A 25,919-nucleotide genomic window follows, 5' to 3' on the forward strand; every position below is an offset into this window, starting at 1 on the left:
AGAGTCTGAAATTGCTTGGTCGACCTTGAAATTGGACTTTATAGGACAGGAAGCTTTTATGCTAGTTGGTTCTTAAAAGGCTCTGGCTCTTCAGATACTGATTGTATTAAATTTAACTGATCACTCCCTTTTCCGTGGTATGCATGCGTGCTAAGTCATTTCAGTCATGTCCAACTGTTTGTGACCCTATGGACCATAGTACTCCAGGTTCCTCTGTCCATGGGATTCTCCAGGCAAGAATAATGGAGTGGGTTGCCATGCCTTCCTCCAGGAGATCTTTGTGACCCAGGGATCAAACCTGCATCTCTTATGTCTCCTGCATTGGCAGATGGGTTCTTTACTACTCGTGGCACCATAAAGAACTATAAAAATACACTAGTGTAAAAAGAATACACCATTTTAACCACTTCATTACTATAAGGTAGATAGATAGATATGTAATAGATCCCTATGCCCCTGAATTTTGAATTCCTATGAGCTGTATATGTAAAAATCACATCAGTTTCAAAGACTTGGTATGAATAAAAGATTGTAAACTAAATTAAAAAAAATTAAAAGTTAACTTGGGTTAAATTTAGCTGCTGCTACTGCTGCTAAGTTGCTTCAGTTGTGTCCGACTCTGTGTGACCCCATAGACGGCAGCCCACCAGGCTCCCCCGTCCCTGGGATTCTCCAGGCAAGAACACTGGAGTGGGTTGCCATTTCCTTCTCCACGTGAAAGTGAAAAGTGAAAGTGAAGTCGCTGAGTTGTGTCCTACTCTTAGCGACCCCATGGACTGCAGCCTACCAGGCTCCTCTGTCCATGGGATTTTCCAGACAAGAGTACTAGAGTGGGTTGCCATTGCCTTCTCCAATTTAGCTGATGGAATTAAACTATTTAGGTCTTGGGTGCTGCTGCCGCTGCTAAGTCGCTTTAGTCGTGTCCGACTCTGTGCAACCCCATAGACAGCAGCCCACCAGGCTCCCCCGTCCCTGAGATTCTCCAGGCAAGAGTACTAGAGTGGGTTGCCATTTCCTTCTCCAATTTAGCTGATAGAATTAAACTATTTAGGTCTTAGTTAAGAGGCTGAAAACATCAAGAAAACAATTGCCTTGGTTTTAATTCCTTTCACTATTCCATAATACTGTATTTAGTTCCCTTCTTTAAGATCATATGCTGTCCTATCTGTTTAAATTTCTTGGATGTGTTCAAAATATCTGGAGAGTAAGAAATTACCAAATTTGTAGGTTTTGCTTGACTCTTCATCTATTTTTTTACATGTATAAGTAGTATCGGAGAAGGAAATGGCAACCCACTCCAGTATTCTTGCCTGGAGAATCCCATGGACAGAGGAGCCTGGTGGGCTACAATCCATGGGGTCGCAAAGAGTCGGACACGACAAAGAATGACTAAACAATGACGATTATATCTTTATACACTATACCCATCAAAGATGGATATGTGTACATGTATCTGTGTCTGCATCTCTGTTTAGCTGACTAGTCATGAGTTCTCTGTAGACAGAAGGAAAGAAGGAGAAGATAGCACATCCTCAGTTGAGGAGACCTTGCATGATGCCGTGAAAGATTTGAGACAAGATAAAATCACATCTCTCAAATCTTCATTTTCTCAAATCTTCCTTGAAGATATTGGATCATATCAGAGGTTCTCGACAGGCTGAGCAGGGATATCAGAATATTCTGGGGGTGCATCATCATAGTACACATGTCACCTGGAAGTTCCTATACTTACCAAGGCAAGAACAGCCCCCACCTCACCCTGTCCCTTCCCTGGGAATCACCACCATAGAGCAAGCAGGGTGATAACTGAGCCACGCTGACTCCTTCATTGGGACCTGGGTGCAGAAGGGGTGGAGACCTGCAGCCTAGAGAGCATGAGGGCCCTTTGAGCAGGAGCATTCCTTGATTCTGCTGAGTAATGTTTTTCCAAGGATGCCTCATTTTGCGAATTATGCAGATTCAGATTATTCTTCTCAGTCGTCACAGGCCTCGCCGTGGACTGGGGAGTCCACGGTGACCTCCCTAGGCTGGTTATTTGTGACACCAGCAGCCCTGGAGCAGGGGCAGGGGGGATGTTGTAAGTAGGAGTGGTGGACAGAGGAGGGTGAGGGTGACCAGATGGCTTGTCTGGATCCAAGAAGGAGAGGAAGAAAGAGCAGAAGGGGACCTAAGTTTATTAGACATAACTTTTTGGGGGTTACAAACTGTCTTTTTCAGATGCCTTCTACAACTCTGGCTTATCAGTCTGTAAGAGAGTAATAGTGATTATGCAAGTTTTTTTTCCTTTTTTCCAGGAAGATTTCCTTGTCATTCATAATATTGAAATAACCTTTTTTATTCAAGTAGTTGGATGTATCCAATACATTAAAAAAAAATACTCCTTCCAGATCAGCATTTATAAATCTTCCCTTTTCAATACTTTTTTGAGTTTTTCCTTTTCTAGCCCCTACTCCCAAACCCTCCACCCTGCTTGCTACTCAAGAGGTCTCTAAATTCTTGACACAAAATAGAACTGAAAAAGTGCTTTCCCTAATTTAAGTGTATTCAGAATTAGAGTTTCACAATGTAATATAATGAAAAAATGTTTTAACCTTTTTGGCTAAATTAAGAGTTATTAGTCATTGAGTTTCAAAGCTGTTGCATCTAGACTTGGTAATAGAAGTTCCAATTTAACAGTGATCACAATGGTTGTTAAGAGTTACTAAATTAGTTTTAAGTGTTCTCACAAACACAAGCATCTGACTTTTAAATGTTTTCCTGAACTTTCTTCTGGTAATGCTGCTTTTTCTTCCCCAGTCTCTTAAAGTGGAAGCTTTCTTTTGGAATAAAGGTACCTTTGTTAAAGAGCTTCTCGATGACTAGTCTAAAAATTAGAATATTAGTATTTTTGTAGTTTGTACTTCAAATATTTGGTACTTCTTATAGGATTTCATTTTAGTTTTAGTAAGAGAACAAAAAAAAAAAACAAAAAACTTATTCTGACCTGATTCAAAAACCTTCACCAATATCCCTCCTTCACTTTCCACTTCTGGTCATACATCTTTATTTCCAGAGAAATTCCTTTAAACCTCTAACCGGTGCTATTTGAAATCAGCATGGGTTAAAGGGTTTGTTAAAACGTGGGGTTGGGTTTCTCCAACCAACCAACAGTTGGTGGAAGAACATAAATTTAATTAGTGACTGGCATTAAACAAATGTTCCTAATATTAAACACTGCCAGATGACTGAAACACTTCTGTCAGATTACCGCGAGTGCCAGGGGGCCCACAGATGAATTTTCTACACAGTATATATTCTGTACCACACGTTTGGTGACTTCAGTAATTGGTCAAATGTAATTTAGGTAACAGTATGCCTAGGCTGTAAAAATCAAATTTTATTAGCCATATCACCAGGTGGATGAATGGTGGAGCTGATGGCAAAGAGTTTATAGCATTTAGCAGCTACACCTTTGACACATGAAATTCATAAATTGCCATAAAATACCTCCAAGGCCCTTCTCAAAAGGACAGTGTCTGCTTTCCTATGATTAAATAATGTTTATTTTATTAACTAATATATTTTTTGCTCTCTGCTATTAAATGGGGTTACAGAGTGGGGGTGAGAGAGGGGTTTCAAAAGATAAATAAAAGGCAGTCCTCACTCATTTTGAGGATTTAAAACCTAATTGGGGAAGACAGGATTAACACAACTGAAAAGTTAACTAATGTTAGAGGGAAGTCAGGGACGAAGTATTGGATGAGTGTTGCAGAAAGCGAGTGCAGGAGGCATTTCGCAGTGAACGGGGGGTGTGGAGGATGTGGCCTGGCTGGAGAAGATAGTCATCGTGGTGAGGGGTTGGGAAAAACCTCGTGGAAAAAGCAGGGCTGGATCTGGTTTCTAAAAATAGAGATTAGTTGGGGAGGAATAACTTGGGAGATTGGGATGGGCATATGCACTGATAAGTAATAAGAACCTGCTGTGTAGCCCAGGAAACTCTCCTCAACACTCTGTAATGACTTATGTAGGAAAAGTCTTTTTAAAAAAAGTGGATATATGTATACGTGTAAGTCATTCACTGTGCCGTGCACCTGAAACTAACACAACATTGTAAACCAACTATACTCCAATGAAAACTTTTAAAAAATACAAATAGGGAGAGAGGGTATTAGAAAAGTTTTGGCAATGCCTAGATCATTTAAAATTCACATTCCAACACTGTTAGGAATGACCGTCTTCGCCCTAGGTCGGCTGTTGGTCTCTCTTAGATGTGTTTGCCCACAGTCATCACTCTCCCGAGTCTGTGCCCTCCAGGTGGTTTTTATAAGTGGCCCGGTGCCCTCTCTGCCAGTGGGACATGAATGTGAGTCAGAGGACCTGGGCTGGGACAAACCCCATCCGTGGCTTTGCAAGGGAACTGGGCTTGCTTTCTTGAGCAGAGTTGCCCCCACGTTGCTTCTGTGAGCCTCCCAGCATATTCACATTCCCCAGGTTCATCTCCGAAAATGGACTTTGCTCATGTGACAGCCTTGCCCAACTGGCTAGACACCTCTCCTCCCCTTCCACCGTCTCTTTTGTTTTAATGTCGTCCACTGAATAACAAATTTAATTGAACAATAAAAGTAAGGCTTTTAAATCTACAATGAGTCCCTGTAAATAAATTCTCTGTGGAATTTTATGAAGCTGTTTAATGAAAAGTTTGATTAGAAACTATTAAAGAAAAATAGAATAGATGAAATTTTCATCATTTAGTCCCACGTTACAGGTGTCATTTTGATTTTTATTTACATTGAGATATTCAGAATAGAGTAAATATATCCTGGTTTTAATTAACTATTCTCCTTACTTGGGAAAGGTTATTTTAGGCTTGAAGGGTTTTGATAGCATACCATCTGCTTTCTTCACTGTATTTTATTCAAGTCCCTTCTTTGCTCACAGTGCAGCACAGTGTCTAAACCTATGACATAAGCATAAATTGAATCATATTAATGGCAGGTGATAGAAAAGCTTCAGCCTAGACATCCTGCCTGCATTCTTCCATCTTGTCAGTTACAATGCTCTTAAAGGCAATATGCTGTTTTCTTAGCAAAAGAGAATTGGCTATTTTTAAAGCTAAAGCAATGGACTCCACATGAAAGCATTAAGAAAACTGGTTGTATTGTACATGCGATGAGGAAATGAGCTTATAATAACGATGAGGGGAAAGCGACATTACACATGGCATTTTTTTCCCATCAAAATCTCTAACATACAATTCCTGGCCCCACTGTCCTGTTGGAATCTAATAGCATAATGCATTCTCTGACAGCCCCCTTACCTTGCTCTTACCTGTTTTTATAATTTGATGATCCTTTGGTAAAACACATACTTTCATTTACAGTGTGTTATTGTCTCCACTGTAGAGGAAACACACACGGAAACGTATTGTCTGTTTCACCTGTAAGAACAATAAATGTCCACCAGTTTGTAATGCATAGTGTTTACATTACTATCACATAGATTGACTTCACATGTGCGAGGCGTTGACGGCCAAACCCAAACAGAGGCACCTGCAGCAGATAAATGGATAACTTTAAGGTATTGGCTCCTATCAGAGGTGTAAGGCAGACCCAACATAGATGAGATGAAATCAGTTTTTAAAGGTGGATGAGGCTAAATGGACTAAGACATGGTGGGTTAAAAAAATAATAAAAATATGGTTTGTTTTTGGTTTGAGTTTTCAATGTCAGAGAGACAGAAGTAGTCATGCTTCTAAATTCTTTGGCAGATAGTGTGTGCCCGTGTGTGTGGGTGTCTTGACCAAGGAGTGGGATGGGGTTAAAGGAAGGATGTAGTAAGTCACCTGAAAAGAACAGAGATGAGATGGACTGTCATCTTGGTGTTTGGTCCATGTATAGAGCACCATGAGCTCTGACTTCAGGGAGAAGTTGTCTGCATCAATATTAAGATGTATACTCTGCTGAGGGCCTGGAGGGCAACACGATGTAGTGAAAAGAGTTTTAGGCTGATAGGTGTGTAGCCCAGGTTAATCAAGGCCCAACCGTCTGGCTTGCTGTGCCTCTGGGCAGGTGACGTAGGGCCCCTTACTTGTCCCATCTATAAAATCCTGCAGTAACAGCCCACTTGCTGGGCTCAGAAAAAGTTTGTATTCATTCATTTTTTGAAAAGACATTCTCTTGATAAATGAAGATTCCCTACTGTTTCCATTAGAGTCTTAGGCCTTAGATAACTTGTACATAGTCATCTAAACCCGCCTTGCTCTTTGAATAATAAAGGAACCATTTTCCTAAGGCTCCAGGGCTCTTACTGGAACCTTAATAGAAAAGAAGTTTTCTACTTTTTACAGTATGTTTTAAAGATACTTTTCTGACTCTGCCCTGAATTTTTCCGTTTTCCTGTTGGGTGAAATAATGACATTTTAGACAAAAGAAGAAAAAGCAGAGGGAGGGAGGGAAACAGAAGAAGGGATAAAACCTTGACTTTCTATGAAAGAAAACTCAGGACGTATAAAATTATTTTGAAGCTTAAAGGATGAGCTGGACTCTGCCTCTTCCCCTCTTAACGTCACATGTTTTGCTGGAAATGAAAGGAAAGGCAGTTGTTTTGTTAAGGATCATGGAAATTTGTAAGTGAGTAAACATTTTTTTCTTGCCAAAGTAGGTTTCATGGTCTCAGTGGATTTTGACGATCAAATGGCTTTGTTCCTGGTTCCCGTACAGACTCAGGCTTCCCCCGCCTGCCTGCCTACAGTGCCCACCCACCTCCCCAATGATAACAAGGCAGATGTTTCTCTTTAACTGAAGCCAAGTGGAAAAGGAGTTGTGCCTCTTATGTATTACTATTTCTGCAGAAGACCTTTACCTTCAGAGTTCTCACTCGAAGGATTGCTTTGTCTCGGAAATTTTCTAGAGGTTCTGTTCATCGTTAGAGGATGGTCTAACCAAGGCCACTCTTGGTACCTGCTCTTTATTACATGTAGTTGCTGAAGTAGGGACAGAGAGAATGATAAGTTCATTGTGCCAGATAGTAAACCAAACCCCAAGACAGCTGCTGGTCAAGTTGTGTGTAATATGCTCTAGAGTCCATGGAATTATTAGACTGTCCTTGGACAGTCAAGCTTTGGCTTCCAGGACAGTAAGACACAGGAGGGCTGGAGAGCAGGCCTCCTCAGGCACAGGCATTGGAAGCTGGGTGCCAACCCTTTGAGGGGGGTGGTTAATAAAAAGAATCTTAATGTTGCTATTGTAAATTAATTTAAAGTTATGATGTATGGAATGGGTAGGATTAGTGGGTTTCTCTTCTATTTTTCAAACCTGAAAGGATATTTTAAAGTAACGCTGGACCCCTTTTGTAGCTGAGTGGACTCAATGAGGTTATTAAAAACTATTTGGACTCATGGGTTCAATAAACTCTTGTCAGCCCAGAAGAAAGGATTTGTGTCTATATTGGCTAAAATTTCATGTAGGATTTCATAGAGAAAAGCAAGAAAGTTATATTCCATTACATTAGCAAGATCAACATATTGCTCCCTGTTGTTGTTTGGTCGCCCAATCCTGTCCAACTCTTTGCGATCCCGTGGACTGCAGCATGCCAGGCTTCACTGTCCTTCACCATCTCCTGGAGCTTGCTCCAACTCATGTCCATTGAGTCAGTGATGCCATCCAACCATCTCATCCTCTGTCATCCCCTTCTACTCCTGCCTTCAGTCTTTCCCGGCATCAGGGTCTTTTCTGATTGCTTTCTAGGATGAAACAAATATTTTTACTAATTAAATTAAAACACACAAACACACACTCTATGGGAAAGAGCTAGGTCAATGAACCACAGACAAAAATGTTCTGGTTTGGGGTAGAATGAGGTTCTGAATAAGTCTATATTCATTTGAGTTCTAAAATCCTCGTGATAAATGAATGTTCTCTGTAAACTCCTTTAGTCTGTTCCGTTGGGGAAACTGGATTGATTTAAGATCCTCGGACTGTAGGTCAGGCTGTCCAAGGCTGCTTAGGTCTCAGCATGGTGCCTGGTGCTCAGTATGCACTTATCTGCTCATTCATTTCACCAATGTCTACTCAATATTGGTGCAAATACTGATGTGGTCCTTGTGCACAAAGTTGTGACCAAGACAGGAAACTTCGCCATTCTTCAGGAGCTTACAGCGTGGAATGTGGGAAGGGTATTGGTGAAATGTGAGCTAGCCATGGACCATACATCCTAGGCGTAGACCCTACCTCACAGGATTGTTGTGATGATTAGATGAGTTAATGACTGAAAACACTTAAATGGAACATGGCAAGTACTGCTTAAGTACTCAAGTTACCAGAATCTTCTTGTACCCCTTGCTCTACCCAATACAACCTTAACCACATACGGGGTCCACAGTGATTCCTCAAAAATCATGCACAAAATTGTTTCATACCTTCACAGACTGCTAGTGAAAATGAGGTATCATTTGCTACTCAAATTCATTCGACATAGGTTCATTCCAGAAATACTTGTTTGTTTGTCCTTCGGCCTGGAATGTGTTTCCACAGATATCATGGGTCTGGCTTCTTCTCATCATTCCAGCCTCATCTCAAATGTCTCCTCCCCAGAGAAGTCTTCTCTGACCATCCGCTTTCCACAGATCTTCTCTAACCCATCACCCAATGTGCCATTATCTTCTGATCCATTCATCGCTTTCAGAAATGAACTCCTGTATTCATCTCTTTACATGTTTTGGTCCATCTCCCCACGCTTCACTCGTACTATATATAAGCCCTTTAAGAACAAGGAACTCGTCTGTCTTTTCACAATGATATGCCTGGATCTAGCACAATACTTGGCATATAGTAGGTGTGTAATCAATATTGATTAAGTGGGGACTTCCCTGGGGTTCCAATGGTTAAGACTCAACACTTTCACTAAAGGGGGGTGCTGGTTTGATCCCTGGTCAGGGACCTAAGATCCTGCATGCCATTCAGCATGACCAAAACATTAAAATATATATATATATATATGTATGTATGTATGTATGTAGAATGGATACATGCATACTGTGCATCAGTATCATTCTTCTCTGCCAGTTTACAGATAAGAACACTTAAGCACAGCAATATTACACAGCTAGCAAGTGGTAAGGGCTTCTTTGGTGGTACAGTTAGAAGAATCTGCCCGCAAGTGGTAAACCAGGACTTGAACCTAGACAGTGTAACTCAATATCCATGCTCTTAACCATTATACTAGCATGTTACTCACCTTGGTCCCTGCTCAGAAAGATCTTTCCGATTTCCTGAGATCACTAGGCAGACAGGAACAGATAACTGAGCACCAGGTCTCTCCTGTAAATAGGATCTGTAGGATTTAAAGGGATTGGTGTGTGTTGGAGTGGTTAAGAAAGGAATGATGATAAAGATTCGAAATCCCGTTAGACTGGGATCAAGTCTGAAGGCAGCCAGTGTCTTCTCTTGTCTGTGTGACTTACAGCAGTCTCCCTGTTGTGGCCCTTGCTGTCTCGTGGTCTCTTTTCAACATACCAGCCAGATTGATCACTTCTCTGCTCAACTCTCCCAGTGGCTTCCCACCTCATCAGAGAAGCAGATAATGAATACCGAGCCCTTTTAGAGCTGAAACTCTTTAGAAGTTGAAAGGGGCAGTAGCAAACTAATGCTGTGTTCTCCCACATTCTTTATAAGACATGGGGCTGTGAAGCTGACAGGGCTTTCATTACACACCTCTCTGTCATTTTCTGCTTAGAATGCATTGGCTTTCCCAACTTGGCATCCCTTTTTTTTTTTTTTTTTAAATGAAAAAATTATAGGTCTAATTTCAAAAAAATGAAATGTATGCAAGCTTTCCTGCTTCTGTCACTTCTTTATTCCTGTAGCACATAAATCATTTCCCTTTTTAAAATTAAATTTTGCTTGCCATGACTTGGTAATGGGTTTTCAAAGGAGGCAGAGTAGCCAAGCTGTTGGGTCAGGAGCCAGCTGTGCTGCGTGCTCAGGAAATCTTCTCCCTGCTGGCTGCTATGGGTCTTGATTCCATCATCTGGGCTTTATGCTCCCTTTGGAAGTTACCTAGACATTCTCGCCCTTACTCTGCTCCCTGGACCTCCTTTCTGGCTCTCCAGTCACCGTCCTGGAGGACGAAAGAACCTGGGACGTGGGCAAAATAAGATTGTGTGTTCTAATGCTTCTTGGGTGCTTATCCATGCATTCATTGAGCGCTGACTGTTGAAAGCAGAACTCCAGATGTTGTTGGGATTTTGGCCTATCTTCTCAAGGTCCTGAGAAATGAAGTTGGTTGAGATAAAACCCAGAACAAGTGGTCACTGCCACTGTTATCTGTGATCCTTTTACCAGTCCCACATTTGACCCATGAGTGATCTTTGCTGCAGGGTCACAATCCTAACATGCTGCCGATGCACCAGTGAGTACCACCCCCCCACGCCACCCCCAGCCAGGCTGTTGACCCCCATGGACTCACTTTTCCTCCAATAAGTGAGACAAACATGGCGCTAAGGAGTCTAGAGTTACTTTTGACATTCAAAGGAGATGCTATCTGCCAAGCTTGGTAAATGGGAAACCTTGCCCTCTCGGGATGCTGCCAGGCATCTGCAAAGGGCTGAGGAGGTAAAGTCTAGGTGCCACTGGAATTGAAAGATGAATGGAAGAGGGCCTGGAGGTCAGAGGAGGACTCTTAGAGGAAGTGGATCTTCAACTGGATGGTGACAGATTCAGGAAGGAGAACGTTATTTCAGGTGAGGATGTGGAAAATACTCTGGACTTTGAAGCTCAGAGAATGAGGGTTGTTTTTTTTTTTTTTTTCCTTTGCCATTTTTAGCTTTCAGCGTAGACAAAATTCAGCCTCCATAAGCAAAACTCTTTTTTTCCCCCCTCCTAGAAGATGTCACTGTCCCCTGAGGGCTCACGTAGTTCTGGGTCCTACTCTCACGGGCCCCGTTGTGGTTAGGACCCAGAGGAAGTCTCTTGGAGGAAAAATCAAGTTGTCTCTTATTAAATTGGGAATGTTCCCTTGGGTCAATAAGAAAGAAAGGAAGGGCTGCACCAACTTTGCAGCAGTGGGTAGAGGAGTGAGGAGCGAGGCGGCTGATTTCCTGGCTGTGTTATGGGCTGCTTCTGGGCTGAACAAGCATCTTGAGAATCATCATCTGGGGCACTCTGCTCCTGTCCCTTCTGTGTTACTCAGTACTTTTCCAAAGTTATTCTTTCCTTCTGCTTGGTACTGAAGTCGACAGTGTCAACTGCATTTCTTTTCACTAGATTCTAAGCTCCTAAAGAAGTAAGAATCATGCCTTTCTCATGTTTGTATCAATATATGTTTGTTGAAGGGCTTCCCTGGTGGCTCAGCAGTAAAGAATCTGCCTGCAATGCAGGAGATGCAGGTTCAATCCCTGGGTTGGAAAGACCCCCTGGAGGAGGGCATGGCAACCCACTCCAGTGTTCTTGCCTGGAGAATCCCATGGACAGAGGAGCCTGGAGCGATACAGTCCATAGGGTCCCAAAGAGACATTCCTAAAGCGACTGAGCACACATGCACGCCTGTTTGTTGAGATGATATAAAAACTGCTAGATTGCAGAGGGCTTCAAGTGTCCCTCATCTTACCACCTTCCTTAGAGTCAAGTATTTCTTGACCTCAGTCCTTTAATAGTAGCTCATTGCCAGTTGATTTAATTCTCAAGGGAAACTGTCTAGTTCAAAGGAACTGGGTTTCTCTCAACATTTACTCACCTTTCCAAACCGGAGGAACAGCCTTCGTAAACTGGTCCACGTCTTTGGTTGGTTATTGCTCATTTGTTACGATGCTTAACAGTCCCTGGAGTCTGCATGGTCTACGGGTTGCTCTTTCTGAGAAAGCTGAGCAGCATCCTTAAGTTAGAGCCAACGGTAGCCTGTCTCCAGGGTCAGTGCATCCGCCCTTCCTACCTCACCTGTAGATAACAGAATTCATTGTGGAAATCAGGGAGCAGTGATGGGGCTATTAGCATGCAGGACATTGACAAGTTCTATTGAAATGTGGATTCTGTGGGTCAGAAACATAGTACAGATTACAGTTCAGCCCAGAATCATATCAGAAAGTGTTGGGAAAGAAGAGGCTCAGCCAGTATAACGTTCATGATTAGGAAGATTGCTTGGTGGATGGCACTTAGGCCTGAGGTATACTTTATGGATCACCGACTGGCTCTGTCTCCCGTAAGAGTTCTCCACAGAGGATCCTGCAAGAGGCAAGTTCACAATACGCAGATCACACTGTCTTCCTCACGGTTCCACATGGGAGCATTGGGTCTTAAATAAGAGATAAAATATTTTAACAAAGATACCATACATACACTGTGCCAGAAACTACCCTCACAGGGCACTGACTCCTGTTCCACCCCAGCACCTGCACTTTCAGATGGAGGAAGGAGACTAGTAATGGATGGTTCTTCTGAGGTTTGCTTTTATTGTAGTTCAGCTGGCAGGTCTTATGCTCCGGGAAGCACATTCTGTCTCACAGTTCTTGAAAGAAAGGAAAGTGAAGTGTGTCAGGACTTGAACAAACAGGGAGTATTGTGGACACCCCCCTCAAATGGACTTGCTGACACTGGATGCTAAGGTTATCTGCCTGAGCTGAGGAGGTGGTCTCACCACCGCCAGCCCTGCTAGCTGCTCATCCTACCCTCAGCCGTGTCGTTCACACCTCACAATGTCCTTCTCATGGAAGAGCTTTCCTCAGGCTTTTCAAAGACCTCCCAGTCTTTGATGCTTTACCTCTCTAAAACCAAGAGCAACGACTCTAAAACCAGGAGCACAGGGGTCACTGGCCACATCGGGTGGTTGAACTGTTTAGCCAGTGGCTAAACAAGGCGTGCAGCAGGGCTGGGCCCTCAATAGGACGTGGGCCTCAGCTTCGCATGCCGTGCCCTTAATGCTCCCCCCCAAAATGTGACCCAGTGCTGAGCATATGGCATCTCAGTTGCAGGATTATATGCAGCAAGCCCTAATTAACCAGAATCTTCAGTTAACCAGATGCTCCCCATCCCTCATCCCCTTTTTATGATATTTCAAGAAGGAAAAAAAGAGTAAATAGTAAAAAACAGCTCATATGTTTTTCAAAATATTTTTCTCATTATGAAATTATTTCCATTATGGAAAGCACAAGTATAATAATAATAATAATTGCCACTCTTCTGTGAGCATGAACCATATGTCAGGCCTTATGCTAAGCCCTTTCCATACATTTTCTTAATCTTTATAGCACTCCTATAAGGAGGCTCGTATTAACCAGGGGAGGAAACAGACACTCAGAAAGTTTACAGCAAGGAAGCCACACAGCTAGTAAGTGGTCAGACTGGATTTCAGGTCAGGTCTGTCTGGCTTCAAAGCTGCTATGCTTATCCACACTTTGATATTGCCTCCCTGAATAGCACCAATAATCTCATCAGTATTTATCTGTTTCCTTCCAGTCTTTCCAAAGCATTTTTTAGAGAGAATATTTTATATATACAATTGTTATATCTTAAAATTTCAGTTATTATAAAATAAACCTTTTCTCATATTATTATAAACATTTTTATAGACACCATTTTAATGTTTGCATAATAGTACATAAAATGAATGTATCAGAGTTTACATACTCCCTTTCTGTAAGAAGTTTATATCATTTCCTCCAGGGTTTTGTTTGTCGCTTTAATGTATAATGTATAATTAACATTGTAATGAACATCTTTATATATAAAAACATCAGCATTTTGGTGGTTTCTTTAGGATAAATTCCAGGAATCTCCTATTGCCAAAATTATTTTCCTTCTGAGCAGTAGTGGAGAGATCAGATAATCAGAGCCTGCTATGCGCTTAGTTTATAATCAGCTCTGTCTACAGAACCTTCCACAACTATTGCTGAAGATACTGAGAACCAGTGCTCAGAATGAAAACCCAGCGTTTCTGTATAGCTCTAAAGCACAACAGGAAAAAAAAAATATTTCTTCAGTGAATACTGTGCTTAGGCAAGAAACTGAGCTTAAGCAGAGGTTTTTTACCTCATTATCAAGTCTCCAGAAGAACTTACAAAATTTTGATTTTTAGTCTCAGACCTCCTGAATTTGCATGAGGAATGCACTGTTACCAATTATTTTAATTACACTTCCACACGTAAGATCGAGGGTCAGTGTCGTGGGACTGTCTAAAGTTGGAGCCCGTGGTAATGGTAGTGGAGAATGGAAGTTGACAACCTAACTATTACTGCCAGCTCTTCCTTCCTTGTTAGCTTCTGTCCACGCCTGATGGAGGAACCTGGGGCTGAAATTGGTGCCAACATGAGTGGCAGAGTGTGGCAAGAAGTAGCAGTAGAAGGTAGGGTCTATTCCTTAGGCAGGTGTGCATGTACATACGCTCAGTTGCTCAGTAATGTCTGACTCTGAGACTCCATGGACTACATCCCGCCAGACTCCTCTGTGCATGGGATTTCTCAGGCAAGAATACTGGAGTGAGTTGCCATTCCCTCCTCCAGGGGATCTTCCCAACACAGGGATCGAACGTGTGTCTCTTGCATCTTCTGCGTTGACAGGTGAATTCTTTACCACTGAGACACCTAGGAAGCTCCCTTGTCAGGCAAGTGGCTCAGTTAAGACCTTGCCTTAAGTAAAAGTACAGAGTCAGGAGTTTGGAGGGATACATGCTGCTGCTGCTGCTGCTGCTAAGTCGCTTCAGTCGTGTCTGACTCTGTGCAACCCCACAGACCGCAGCCCACCAGGCTCCCCCGTCCCTGGGATTCTCCAGGCAAGAACACTGGAGTGGGTTGCCATTTCCTTCTCCCATGCATGAAAGTGAAAAGTGAAAGTGAAGTCGCTCAGTCGTGCCCGACTCTTATCGACCCCATGGACTGCGGCCCACCAGGCTCCTCCGTCCATGGGATTTTCCAGGCAAGAGTCGTGGAGTGGGTGCCATCGCCTTCTCCGGGAGGGATACATGCTAGTGTATTAATTCCCAAGAAACTAAGGCAAAACACAATGTACTGGAGAGGACGTTTGGCTGGAAGTCAAGAGACTTGGGTTCGGATCTAATCCTCATACTAAATAGGGAGCTTTGGCAACTCAGTTGACTCCTTGTTTCCGTGTCTTATATGTGAAATGGAAGACTGGACAGGATTTTTGAGCTTTGGGGGATTTTGGCCCCTTTTGAGAATCTGATGAAAGCTATGAGTCTTCTTTTGATAAAAATGTGCATGAAAATATCATGATGATGATGGCTCTGAACAATATTATTAGCAAAAATTAACATATAAAGCAAATATAGAAAATTTTGCATATGTTTTTCAGGATTCACAAACAATGTGAAACCTTGGGTTAAGAACCCTGAGGCTGCACGATCTTTAAGATCCCCTTTTGTCCTCACGTTCTTGCATTCTATCAGTGAACTAATGATGTGTAATAATACTCTAAACTTCATTTTTTTTGTTAAGTAGGGCAACTCATTTCCTGAGAATTCCAGTTAAGATATAAATAATAGCAGCAGCTCATAACCTTTTATTGCATTGAGAGAGTGTTGTCAAGCACAGTGTTAGGTCCCTAAATATAGTTTGTGTCCCTGAATGATAATCCACGTAATGAGTCGTGTGAAAGGTTTGGTGAAGCCAACTTTACCATTTATTAAACACTTAAGCCCAGCATTCTCTCCTTAAATTCTTGCAGCCATGTTTGGAGGTAGGTGTTGTAATCCCTGTTTTGCAGATGAGAAAAGTGAGGCTCAGAGCTGTTGAAGGAAGTCGTCCCCCAGAGCTCTTCCAGGGATGGAGATGGGATTTGAACCCAGCTCCTTGGACTGTACAGTGGGTGCTCTTGCAGTGCCTGTTGCTCTTGTTGGTAAACTGCTGACTCCTCTGATTTACTTAAATAATAATTACAGAATCCAACTCGTGTGCACAATTTTTGACATAAAGGACAAAAACAGTGTTCTTACGGGGGTCAACCAGCCACATTCTCCACATGCAGCTGCACATCCCACCCTGGACAGTGTCGACTTGGTGACTCACGCGAGCATAGACGTGGTCAGTGGCCTCAGCCTTGTCTGGCCTGTCCTGATATCCTGTTCCAGGTGAGCTGTTAGACCAGGAAGACTGCATGAGTTTGTGCCTTCAACAGGAATAGCATCAGGCCTGATGTTCTATTCATGTGCCCCTCTGGGCCCATTCTCATCGGGTGCTGTTGACAGTCTAGTTTACATAGGGTGTCCCAGACCCATGGCCACATCGGGCCTGTTGCTGCGTTATAGTATTTTATTGGAACACCGCCATACCATTCTCACGCACTTACGTCTTATCTATGGCTGTTTTGGTGCTGCAGAGGCGGAGTTGAGCATGCCCTACAGAGTTGAAAATATTTACGCTCTGACCCTTAAGAGAAGAATCCTCTGACCCTTGATACAGACCAAACAACTTGGGACTGTAGTTCATCAAATCTAAGACAATATGTTTGTAATACAGATTATTTTTACATGTACCGCTTGGAATTAAAACAGCATAATTGTGAGACACCATTTACTGGGAGACCACCAATTCTTGGGGAGACTGAAATCTGAAAAGAATTGTGCATCTTACAATCAAAATTTGGTGCTTTTCAGAGAGATGTTATAGTGATTTTTTTTAATGTAAATATGGATTGTCTTAAAGACTATTTTCGTTTGCCCGTAAATCAACCAGTCTGTTGACTCCTTGTGAAACCTATAGTAACAGACCATGTCATGGGGCCCAGTGAATTAGAAAAGTGCTGGCTTTTTGGCATCTGTCTTCCCAAAGACTGTTGCTATTAATGAGTAAAAGAAATATTTTGGCATTGTTCTCCGATACTATTTTCAACTGTTAGTATAAATATTTAGGGTGTTTCAGTACAGTGGCTTATGTGGCAGTAAAATTGTTAGTTCTTTTCTCTTAGGGCTGGTATATTTGAAGAGCATGCCTGTTCTTAAACCATGTTATGAGGCTATGTACAAAAGGCTTTGTAATAGTTTGGAATGGAAAACTTCTCAGATGCTGCCTATGGTCAGATTCTTACCAGTCTGAAAAATATGCTAATTACATACAAGGCTCTGAGCAAGGAGAGGGAACTCAATATTCCAATTTTAAACTTCCTCAAAACAAAAACAGGACACCACTTAAGGGGGAGGTAGTGATGAATGCACAGATAGCTTCTGCCTCGCTGTGTGTACACACATCCACCGTTACGCTTATACACACTTGCACACCCACATAAAATGTCCAGAGAGCATCTGTATTTGTGCATCTAAGTCATGTTTTGTTTTTTTCTCCAAAAATAGAAATTTAGGCATTCTGAGTCAGGCCACTTCTTATTTGGCTAATTCAGCTGCCGAGTAAGTTATTAATGACCCCCAGATGTTGTTTATAGTGATTGGATATTTTCAGTTGTGAAATAATATTTTCTTTTTTGTGTGTGTGCAAGTGATATTTCTTGATATGCTCCATAGCATCTGAATCAAAGTTTGATGGCAGAACAGTTTGCATGTCCAATGTAATTGCTTCTAAGTGAGCTCTTCATTCTTCACATTTTTAGCTCTAATTGCTTTTTTTCCCATATGTCTAAAAATAAATATTTGCAAGTTTTGCGTTCTGCTACTCATTGTAATACATAAAATATTTGTACACTGAGCAAAATTCACTGATAATGTTCGCAATGGGCTATTTAGAGAAAGTAAGGTTTGTGTGGTAAGAGGAGATAAAATACATTTTTATTAGTCTAAATGCCAAAGACAGCCATTTATCATATTTTGAAAGAGTATTTTTAAAGGAGTGGCCAGATATTTGACCCCTGGGACTATTTAAATAGACTGAGTTGGAAAAAGAGATCTAGAGTCAAAAATAGTCTGTTTTGCTATACAATAGATATTTCAAATGATCTTTGGAGGTGGCAATTAATTTTTGATTATCAGGGACAGGGGCCCCACTCTGTAGATTATCCAAGCCCCTGACTTCCTGGGAAGGTCCCCTCTGCCTTCTTCTGAGTTTATTCCAGCTCATTAGCACCTCCACCCGAAGGCTGGCAGAGAAAAGGAGAGGAAGAAAAAATGAAGTCACTTCTGCTGCTCTTAATGGTCTTTGGAAAGAATGGATCATGAATGAAACAGAAACCAGTGGGAAAAATAAGCTGTTGGATTTTCTGTTTTCTTTTATCCTTGCCTTCCTTCATCAACACAGATAATCAATAGTTGGCTTAAAAACTTTTAAATGAACTCTACATCTGAGGGCTTTGCAGTTATAATAGCAATATCATTATTTTCTTTACACTCCCAAAGATGGGTGAATTCCAAAGAGGTAAATATTACCCAGTCTCCATGTTGCCATGTTCCTGAGCTTTTTTATTTTTTTCAAACCTTCCCCTGGTCAGTTTTTATGCACAAAATTCCCCTCCCCCAATGTTAAAGGTAACAAGTATTTGTACGGGTTCTGATATGAACATCTGCTTGGCCACCATAACTTAAACTCATGTCTTATGATCCTGACCTGGTGATATTTTGTGTTACTGAATGCTGGCAGATTTAACCTCCATCATCGTGTTTACTTCTGCCTGTGTTGTTATACTTACAGTTCGCCCAGAACAATCTGTGACAAAGGTTTGCTTTTATCAGAACAGCTGCCAGATTTATACCACATCTCAAGGTTCTATAGGACGTGACAATAAAGTCATTCTTCACTGTTTGCATTACTTAGCCATCTTTTGGATGTGTGTTCTTTAGGGTATCCTGGCTACATGCATCTCAAATTTCAGCCCCTCTCTTGGACCACCAGGCAGCCCAGAGCTTTTGAGCTTTGTCTTGGAAGCTCCTTCCATCAATCAGAATACCAAATTTACATTGTTAGGTTCCCTGGAGGTGTTAGAGCTCTGGATTCAGCAATTATTGTGAATAAGAACCTTGCGCTAGGGTGAGTGCCAACATTCCAAGTGCGAGCACAATGGAAAAGAGAAGTGGTTTATGTTAGAATATGGTCACATTCTTCTGATTAAACCCACTCAAAAAAGACAACATTGTAATATTTTCCAATGACTGTTTATCATGAATTACGTCAGCCTTCGTTTAAATTGCTATTATTTCTCCTTAATGCTTCTTGGTGCCTGCATAATTTACGGCACTGGCAGCCTCGGGACCATGAAATAACCTTTCACAACCAATGCACAATAGTCAAGAGCATGGCGTTTTTGTTGTTAATTATTATAAGACTCCTTTAACTTTTACAAAGTGACATAAAATATTGTTGAGGCATTTATGGTTCGAGCTACTTTTACATGGATCTATTTTGCTTCTGGCTAGTTCTTAACTAAAGCAATCATTTGTGGTTATTAGGCCGCCGGAGATATTATGTCAGAACTAGTTTAAGAGTATTATTATGTATCACATGTCATACACTACATGTCAGCACTTGAGGCTGCCTTTCAATAAAAACAAATGTAATTTTAGTTTGTGCTCTTTTAGGGATCGACAATTTGTAAGCTAACCTGAGTTCATTCGAAGGTGTCCCAACCATTGGGGAGGGAGCCTGTCTCAGCCTTCACTGTTCGTCTCTTTCCTGTGGATTTAAGACCTTTCCAAAACAAACCTTGGCCAAGGTTTAATTCAGAGTGAAGATTTGCTTCTAGGGAGCCACAGAATTAGCAAAGACTGGTTAATTGCCCATGGCTGAGCTGGGTTTGGTTCCCCCATTTGGTGGATTTTCTTCTAGATTTCCTAGAAGAAATCTAGGTCTCCTGGACATGAGGAGAGTCCAGCCCAGTGAAGACCCTGCTTCACTGTTCAAAGAGGCTACCCCAACATCCTGGAGAGAAGTCTTGGGTAAAGAGTGGTAGAATAAAAAGGAGGGGAACACGTTTGAGTTTCCACAAAGCTACACTTCCAAGCAAACTTTGAATTAGTATGTCACTCCCCTGGGTTCCAAATACTATGCATATTTTCCAGTCCCTGCTTATTTAAAGCAAGAAAGGAAGGGCGTGCCAGAAAGTTTTACAAAGAATGAAAACACATTAATGACTCATGTGAACAATTACTGATTTTCTTAACATATAATTTCTTAATTACTGTCAGCCAAAATAATTTGCATGATAATATTTTCCCTTCCCCTCCCCACTCTGTCTAAGAGCCATAAAATAGTGATCAAAGGGCCTATTTGATCATTAGTAGGGAAATATAACTCCTTAATTCTCAGTGGCCTGATGGGACTCTGACATTGGATATTCTTTAGAATAATCACCTTCAACACAATAGGCAAAATGAGCTTTCCAGTAAAACAAACAGCTTTGAAAAGAGCTTGGGGGCATTTTCTTTAGCTTGAATTCAAGGAGGAAATTGTGACTTTTATGAAACTTGCATAAATTTACATGTATCCTGTCAGAGTTTTAAAATTAGACAACATGCCTGAATGCCCTGGAAATGAGTCTGCCATCCAGATTTAGAGTGCTTTTAGCTTTTTTAATTAAAGACATTTCACAAGCCAACCCCAGAGAAAGAAGAGAATTAAGCATTACATAAGAATGTAGCAAAGTTTGAGATTTAATGAGTGAATATTACCAATTTATAAAGGAGATAAAAGGTATGAAAGGAGCAGTTATTGGAAGTTCTTTTGCTTTTTTTTTTTTTAATCTAAGAAATGGAAGAAGTGAAAAGGCCAGGCTGCCATTTGCTGTAGCCCTTGTTCTGGAACTGGTTCAGAGCTCGCAGAACTGACTTGGGGCTGTGAGGCTTGTTAATGAGCTCTTGTGGCAGTGAACTGGGATCATGGGTTTGTCACATGAATATATGTGTTTGTATAAAAGTCAAAAGATAGGAGAGTTGTTGCTGCCCTGTGGTTGTGAGAAACCCAAAACAATTAAAACCTTCCTAGAGACCACATTTGCAAGAATCAGTGCAAATCCTACAAGTTTTCAATTCTTTAATACCTGCTGATAGTGAAATATAGTTATTGAAAATTATTTTTAGCTCCACATGTTATACCGCTTTAAGAACTTAGACTAAATACTGTCAGCCTGTGTTTGCTTTCCTAGCATGTTATTCATTTATTGAGAAATTCAGAATGTAAAACATCTGGGAATAAGTTGGTGTGTGCACAGTCATCTTTAAAATGTGTATATTTCAGGACTTCTTTTGTGTATTTATTTAGAAATATGGGAAAATTCTGTAAACATGTTCTGGAATATATGTAGCATTTGAATATGAAAGAGAGAGTTGGCATAACTGAAAACCCAAATTTCATTTTCTATAAATATTACTCTGTTGGAGGAGTGGGTTTCTGAAATTAGAGAATTCAGATTATGGTTAGCAATATTTACAGGGAAGTAGTATCTCTCCCTCTTTGCCCTGGAGTGAATGTGTGAACCAGAAATGTCCATTCTGGCCCCTTCTGGGGTGTGATATGATGTTTATGTCTAAATAAAGAAGTTAATTTATTTCAGCATTTTAAGTCCTGAGTTGGAGCTGTGCAAACCCCACGGTGTAGGTATAACAGAGTACAACCAGAGGGGCCGATAACTCCCTGGTTCTGCTCAACAGTTAGTCCGTATATTTTCTAGCCAGCCTCTAAGAAACTGGCAGCATCACTACAATCTCAGTAATTGGGAAATAACACAATACAGAGAGGAATCAGAGGAGGGGAAGTTATCAGTGATTTGTAATTTTCTCCTTTTAAGGAGAGGTAGAAATAAGCCCCAATATTACATAGCTCTTTTCAGTGCTTATAAATTTCACATTTTGTAATCATTGTAGTAGCTTGGAAGCCTCAGGGCAATTCTTCCTGCCCCATGTTCTCTAATTCTCTTCTTTTTCTGAAATAGGATTCTCTGTGATATGAACGGAGTTCATATAATTAATTTTATATGGTCTAGTCCAGTGGACTGGACGATGATCTCTATGCTGTGCTTAGTTGCTCAGTCGCGTCCGACTCTTGGCAACCCCATGGATTGTAGCTTGCCAGGCTTTTCTATCCATGGAATTCTCCAGGCAAGAATACTGGAGTGGGTTGCCATGCCATCCTCCAGGGGATCTTCCCAACCCAGGGAATGAACCCAGGTCTCCCACATTGTGGAGGGATTCTTTACCACTTGAGCCATCAGGAAAGCCCTGGTAAGATGAGCTCTATAATCCCCCAAACACCACTTTCTTGAGATTCTAAAACCCATTCTGTGGAGGAGGTTCTTTAGAAGCCCATGGGTTTCCAGCTAAGGGACATTCTCTTTATTTTAACTCTTTAGGGAATGGGGTCCTTTGAAAACCTCACCACTTTACTTGTGTGTCACAATCCCCGTGATCCCTCATTTGTGGCTTTGTCTCTGCATCTGAGAGGATTCAAGGTCCTTCGTCAGAGTGTCAGGGGAGTTTGTAATTTCCTCTGTTTTGTCTCATCGCAACAAAAATGTGAAGCAACAGACCACCATTACAGCCCTCAGATGGACCAGCGTTACAGCTCCATGTTACAGCTCAGTTTTATTTAGAAAGTAAAGGAAAATACATCCTCGAGGCATGAGGGCATGCCAACCCAAAAGACCTGAAGAGAAAAGAGGCCCCCAGCCCAATTTTGGCTCCTCTTTTTATATGTTTTTTCTTCTCCCCAGGGCCTGCCCTCTGAAAATTGGGCTAGTCAGAAGTGCTGTTGGTTTTACCTGAGGTCCTCACTCCAGTCCTCAGACCTTCCTTTGTTCTATTTTCACGGGCTTTTCCCTTCCTTTTAGCCACCGCCGTTCTGGACTCCTTTTTCCTATTCTTAACGACCTAACATTCCCCTCTCAAGAGATGAGAGGCCCAGGTCTTTGGGAATAGAGGAGTCGAGGTCTTTCTGGCTACATCCTGCTGAACTAGGATGGCAAGGGGCATTGGGCCTCCCCCTCTTGCTAGTCTCAAGCTTCAGAGTCCTTATAGCAGTGTCCATCTAAGGGTGAGTGTTATTTTCCATGGTCAGCTGTAGCTTAAATATCCTTGTTGAACTGGCACTATATGTTGTAGCTTGTTGACTTGACCAGAGACAAAATGGATTAGATGATTGATAATACGTGGAGCAATCATACGCAGCATCAATATGGTCATAACAGAGATTAGTAGGGGTATTCAGTTCAGTCGCTCAGTCGTGTCCGACTCTTTGCAACCCCGTGAATCGCAGCACGCCAGGCCTCCCTGTCCATCACCAACTCCCCGAGTTCACTCAAACTCATGTCCATCGAGTTGGTGATGCCATCCAGCCATCTCATCTCTGTCGTCCCCTTCTCCTCCTGCCCCCAATCCTTCCCAGCATCAGGGTCTTTTCCAATGAGTCACCTCTTTGCATGAGGTGGCCAAAGTATTGGAGTTTCAGCTTCAGCATCAGTCCTTCCAATGAACACCCAGGACTGATCTCCTTTAGGATGGACTGGTTGGATCTCCTTGAAGTCCAAGGGACTCGCAAGAGTCTTCTCCAACACCACAGTTCAAAAGCATCAATTCTTCGGTGCTCAGCCTTCTTCACAGTCCAACTCTCACATCCATACATGACCGCTGGAAAAACCATAGCCTTGATTAGACGGACCTTTGTTGGCAAAGTAATGTCTCTGCTTTTGAATATGCTATCTAGGTTGGTCATAACTTTCCTTCCAAGGAGTAAGCGTCTTTTAATTTCATGGCTGCAATCACCATCTGCAGTGATTTTGGAGCCAAAAAAAATAAAGTCTGACACTATTTCCACTGTTTCCCCTTGTATTTGCCATGAAGTGATGGGACCAGATGCCATGATCTTAGTTTACTGAATGTTGAGCTTTAAGCCAACTTTTTCACTCTCCTCTTTCATTTTCATCAAGAGGCTTTTTAGTTCCTCTTCACTTTCTGCCATATGGGTGTGTCATCTGCATTTATAAGGTTATTGATATTTCTCCCAGCAATCTTGATTCCAGCTTGTGCTTCTTCCAGCCCAGCCAACTCCAAATTCCCCCTCTCCAGGAGAAGGATCCCCCAAAGAGAGACTGTAGCCACCCCAAGAACTCTCCAGCTCTTTCTTTGAGATCATGTATGGTCTGAATGTTTTTCTTGAAGACTGTGAGACTTTCTTTAACTTAGCTGGAGGTATTTACCCAGAAATAACACTTCTCATTCAAGATGGCTCAAGTCCATCGTTGTTCAGGGATCAGGAGATCTATCTCCTTTTTTTTTTTTGGAGTACAACCCCTGCCAAGCTCTGTTGGCTCTTTAGAGCTGTCCTGAGAAATCTTATCCCCAGAAACTTAATTTGGGGGGTGTTCATATCACAGTTGTATTGAGTGTCCTCTTCTATTTTCTTGCACAGCTTGACTCATGAGTAGTGAATCCAGGAGTCATGTCCTGGTACCTTGACTGCTGTGGGGGTAGAAAGTATTACAGGGTAGGGGCCCTTCCACGTGGGCTGGAGTTGAGTGTTTGGGGACCCATCTTTCCAGACTTTAATTAGGACTTGAGTCCCTGAAACATATAGTGGTGACTCTTTAGAATCTTTTGAGTCCTGATTGACACCCCACAAATGTATATCCTGTTGGAACTGCCCAATGGCCATGGTATAAGACTGGAGGGTCTGAGCCTCTGGATTTAGGAAGAGGTCATTGACATAAACAAAAGGTCTTCCATATAGCATCTCATCAGGACTAAGACCAACCTGTTCCTTAGGGGTAATAAAGGTGCAGAGGAGAGCTATTGGTAAAGCTTCCTTCCATTCCAGGGAGGCCTCCTGAATTATCTTTTTTATCACTGATTTTAAGAACTGGTTGGCTCTTTCTACTTTTCCTGAAGACTGAGGTCTCCAGGTATAATAGAGATAATAAGTAATGCCCAGTGCTTTAGCGGCCCCTTGGGTGACCTTAGAGGTAAATGATGTCCCATTGTCACTTTGTAATGACCTGGACAGACCAAATCTCGGAATGATTTCATAGAGCAGTTTTTTAACCACCTCCTCAGCCTTCCTAGTCTGGGTGTGGAAACCTTCAATCCATTCTGTGAATGTATCTATCATGATTAATAGGTATTTATACCCTTGAGAAACTGGCATCTGGGTGAAGTTCATTTGCCAGTCCTCTCCTGGGTAGGTCCCACGTCATTGGACAGGCTGGGCCAGCTGGGGTCTTTGAGCTCCTTGGGGGTTGTTTAATTGGCAAGTGGGACAAGAGGAGACCACTTGCCTTATAGTCATTTGGAGGCCTGTTCCTCTGAAGGACCTTTCTAGTAATCTTTGTAGGGACTTTTCCCTTAAATGAGTGGTGGCATGTAAGGAGTTAACCAACTTCCATTGGAGGTTCCCAGGCAGAAAAAGGAGTCCCTCCTTTTGGAACCACCCCATATGTTCTTCTTGAAAGCCCTCACCCTTAGCTTTAAGAGTCTCACCTTCAGTATATGAAGGAGTTTCTGGCAGTTAGTCTGTGGAACTAAGGTGGCAACCCCATTAGGTCATTGTTCAATGCTGCTCTCTTAGCTGCCTGATCAGCTGCTTGGTTCCCTTGTGCCACTTCTATTCTCCCTTTTTGGTGTCCTTTACAGTGGGAGACTGAAACCTCAGTGGGCAGATGGACTGCCTCCAAGAGCCTAAGGATTTGATCACTATATTTGATTGGGGACCTTCGGATGGTCAAGTGGGCTCTTTCTTTCCAAATAGCAGCATGTGCATGTAGCACCAGAAAGGCAGACTTGGTGTCAGCGTAAATGGCTACTCCTTTTCCCCGCTCTAAAGCTTGAGTAAGGGCTATGAGCTCAGCTAATTGGGCTGAAGTACCTGGTGGCAAAGGTGTAGCCTCTATGGTCTCAGAACTGGAGACTACTACAAGAGGACTCAGATATGCAGTTGACACCACCCTTATGGCAGAAAGTGAAGAGGAACTAAAAAGCCTCTTGATGAAAGTGAAAGAGGAGAGTGAAAAAGTTGGCTTAAAGCTCAACATTCAGAAAACTAGGATCATGGCATCTGGTCCATCACTTCATGGCAAATA

General features: G+C 42.0%; 1 protein-coding gene across 4 annotated transcripts in view; it reads left to right on the forward strand.

The window, feature by feature from the left end:
- The window catches only part of ARID5B (AT-rich interaction domain 5B), a 192,812-nt gene that overhangs the window by 93,821 nt on the left and 73,072 nt on the right, over window positions 1–25,919 (forward strand). The window lies entirely within an intron of this gene.

This window comes from Bubalus kerabau, chromosome 1, assembly GCF_029407905.1.
Source record: "Bubalus kerabau isolate K-KA32 ecotype Philippines breed swamp buffalo chromosome 1, PCC_UOA_SB_1v2, whole genome shotgun sequence".
Classification (NCBI taxonomy): Eukaryota; Metazoa; Chordata; class Mammalia; order Artiodactyla; family Bovidae; genus Bubalus; species Bubalus kerabau.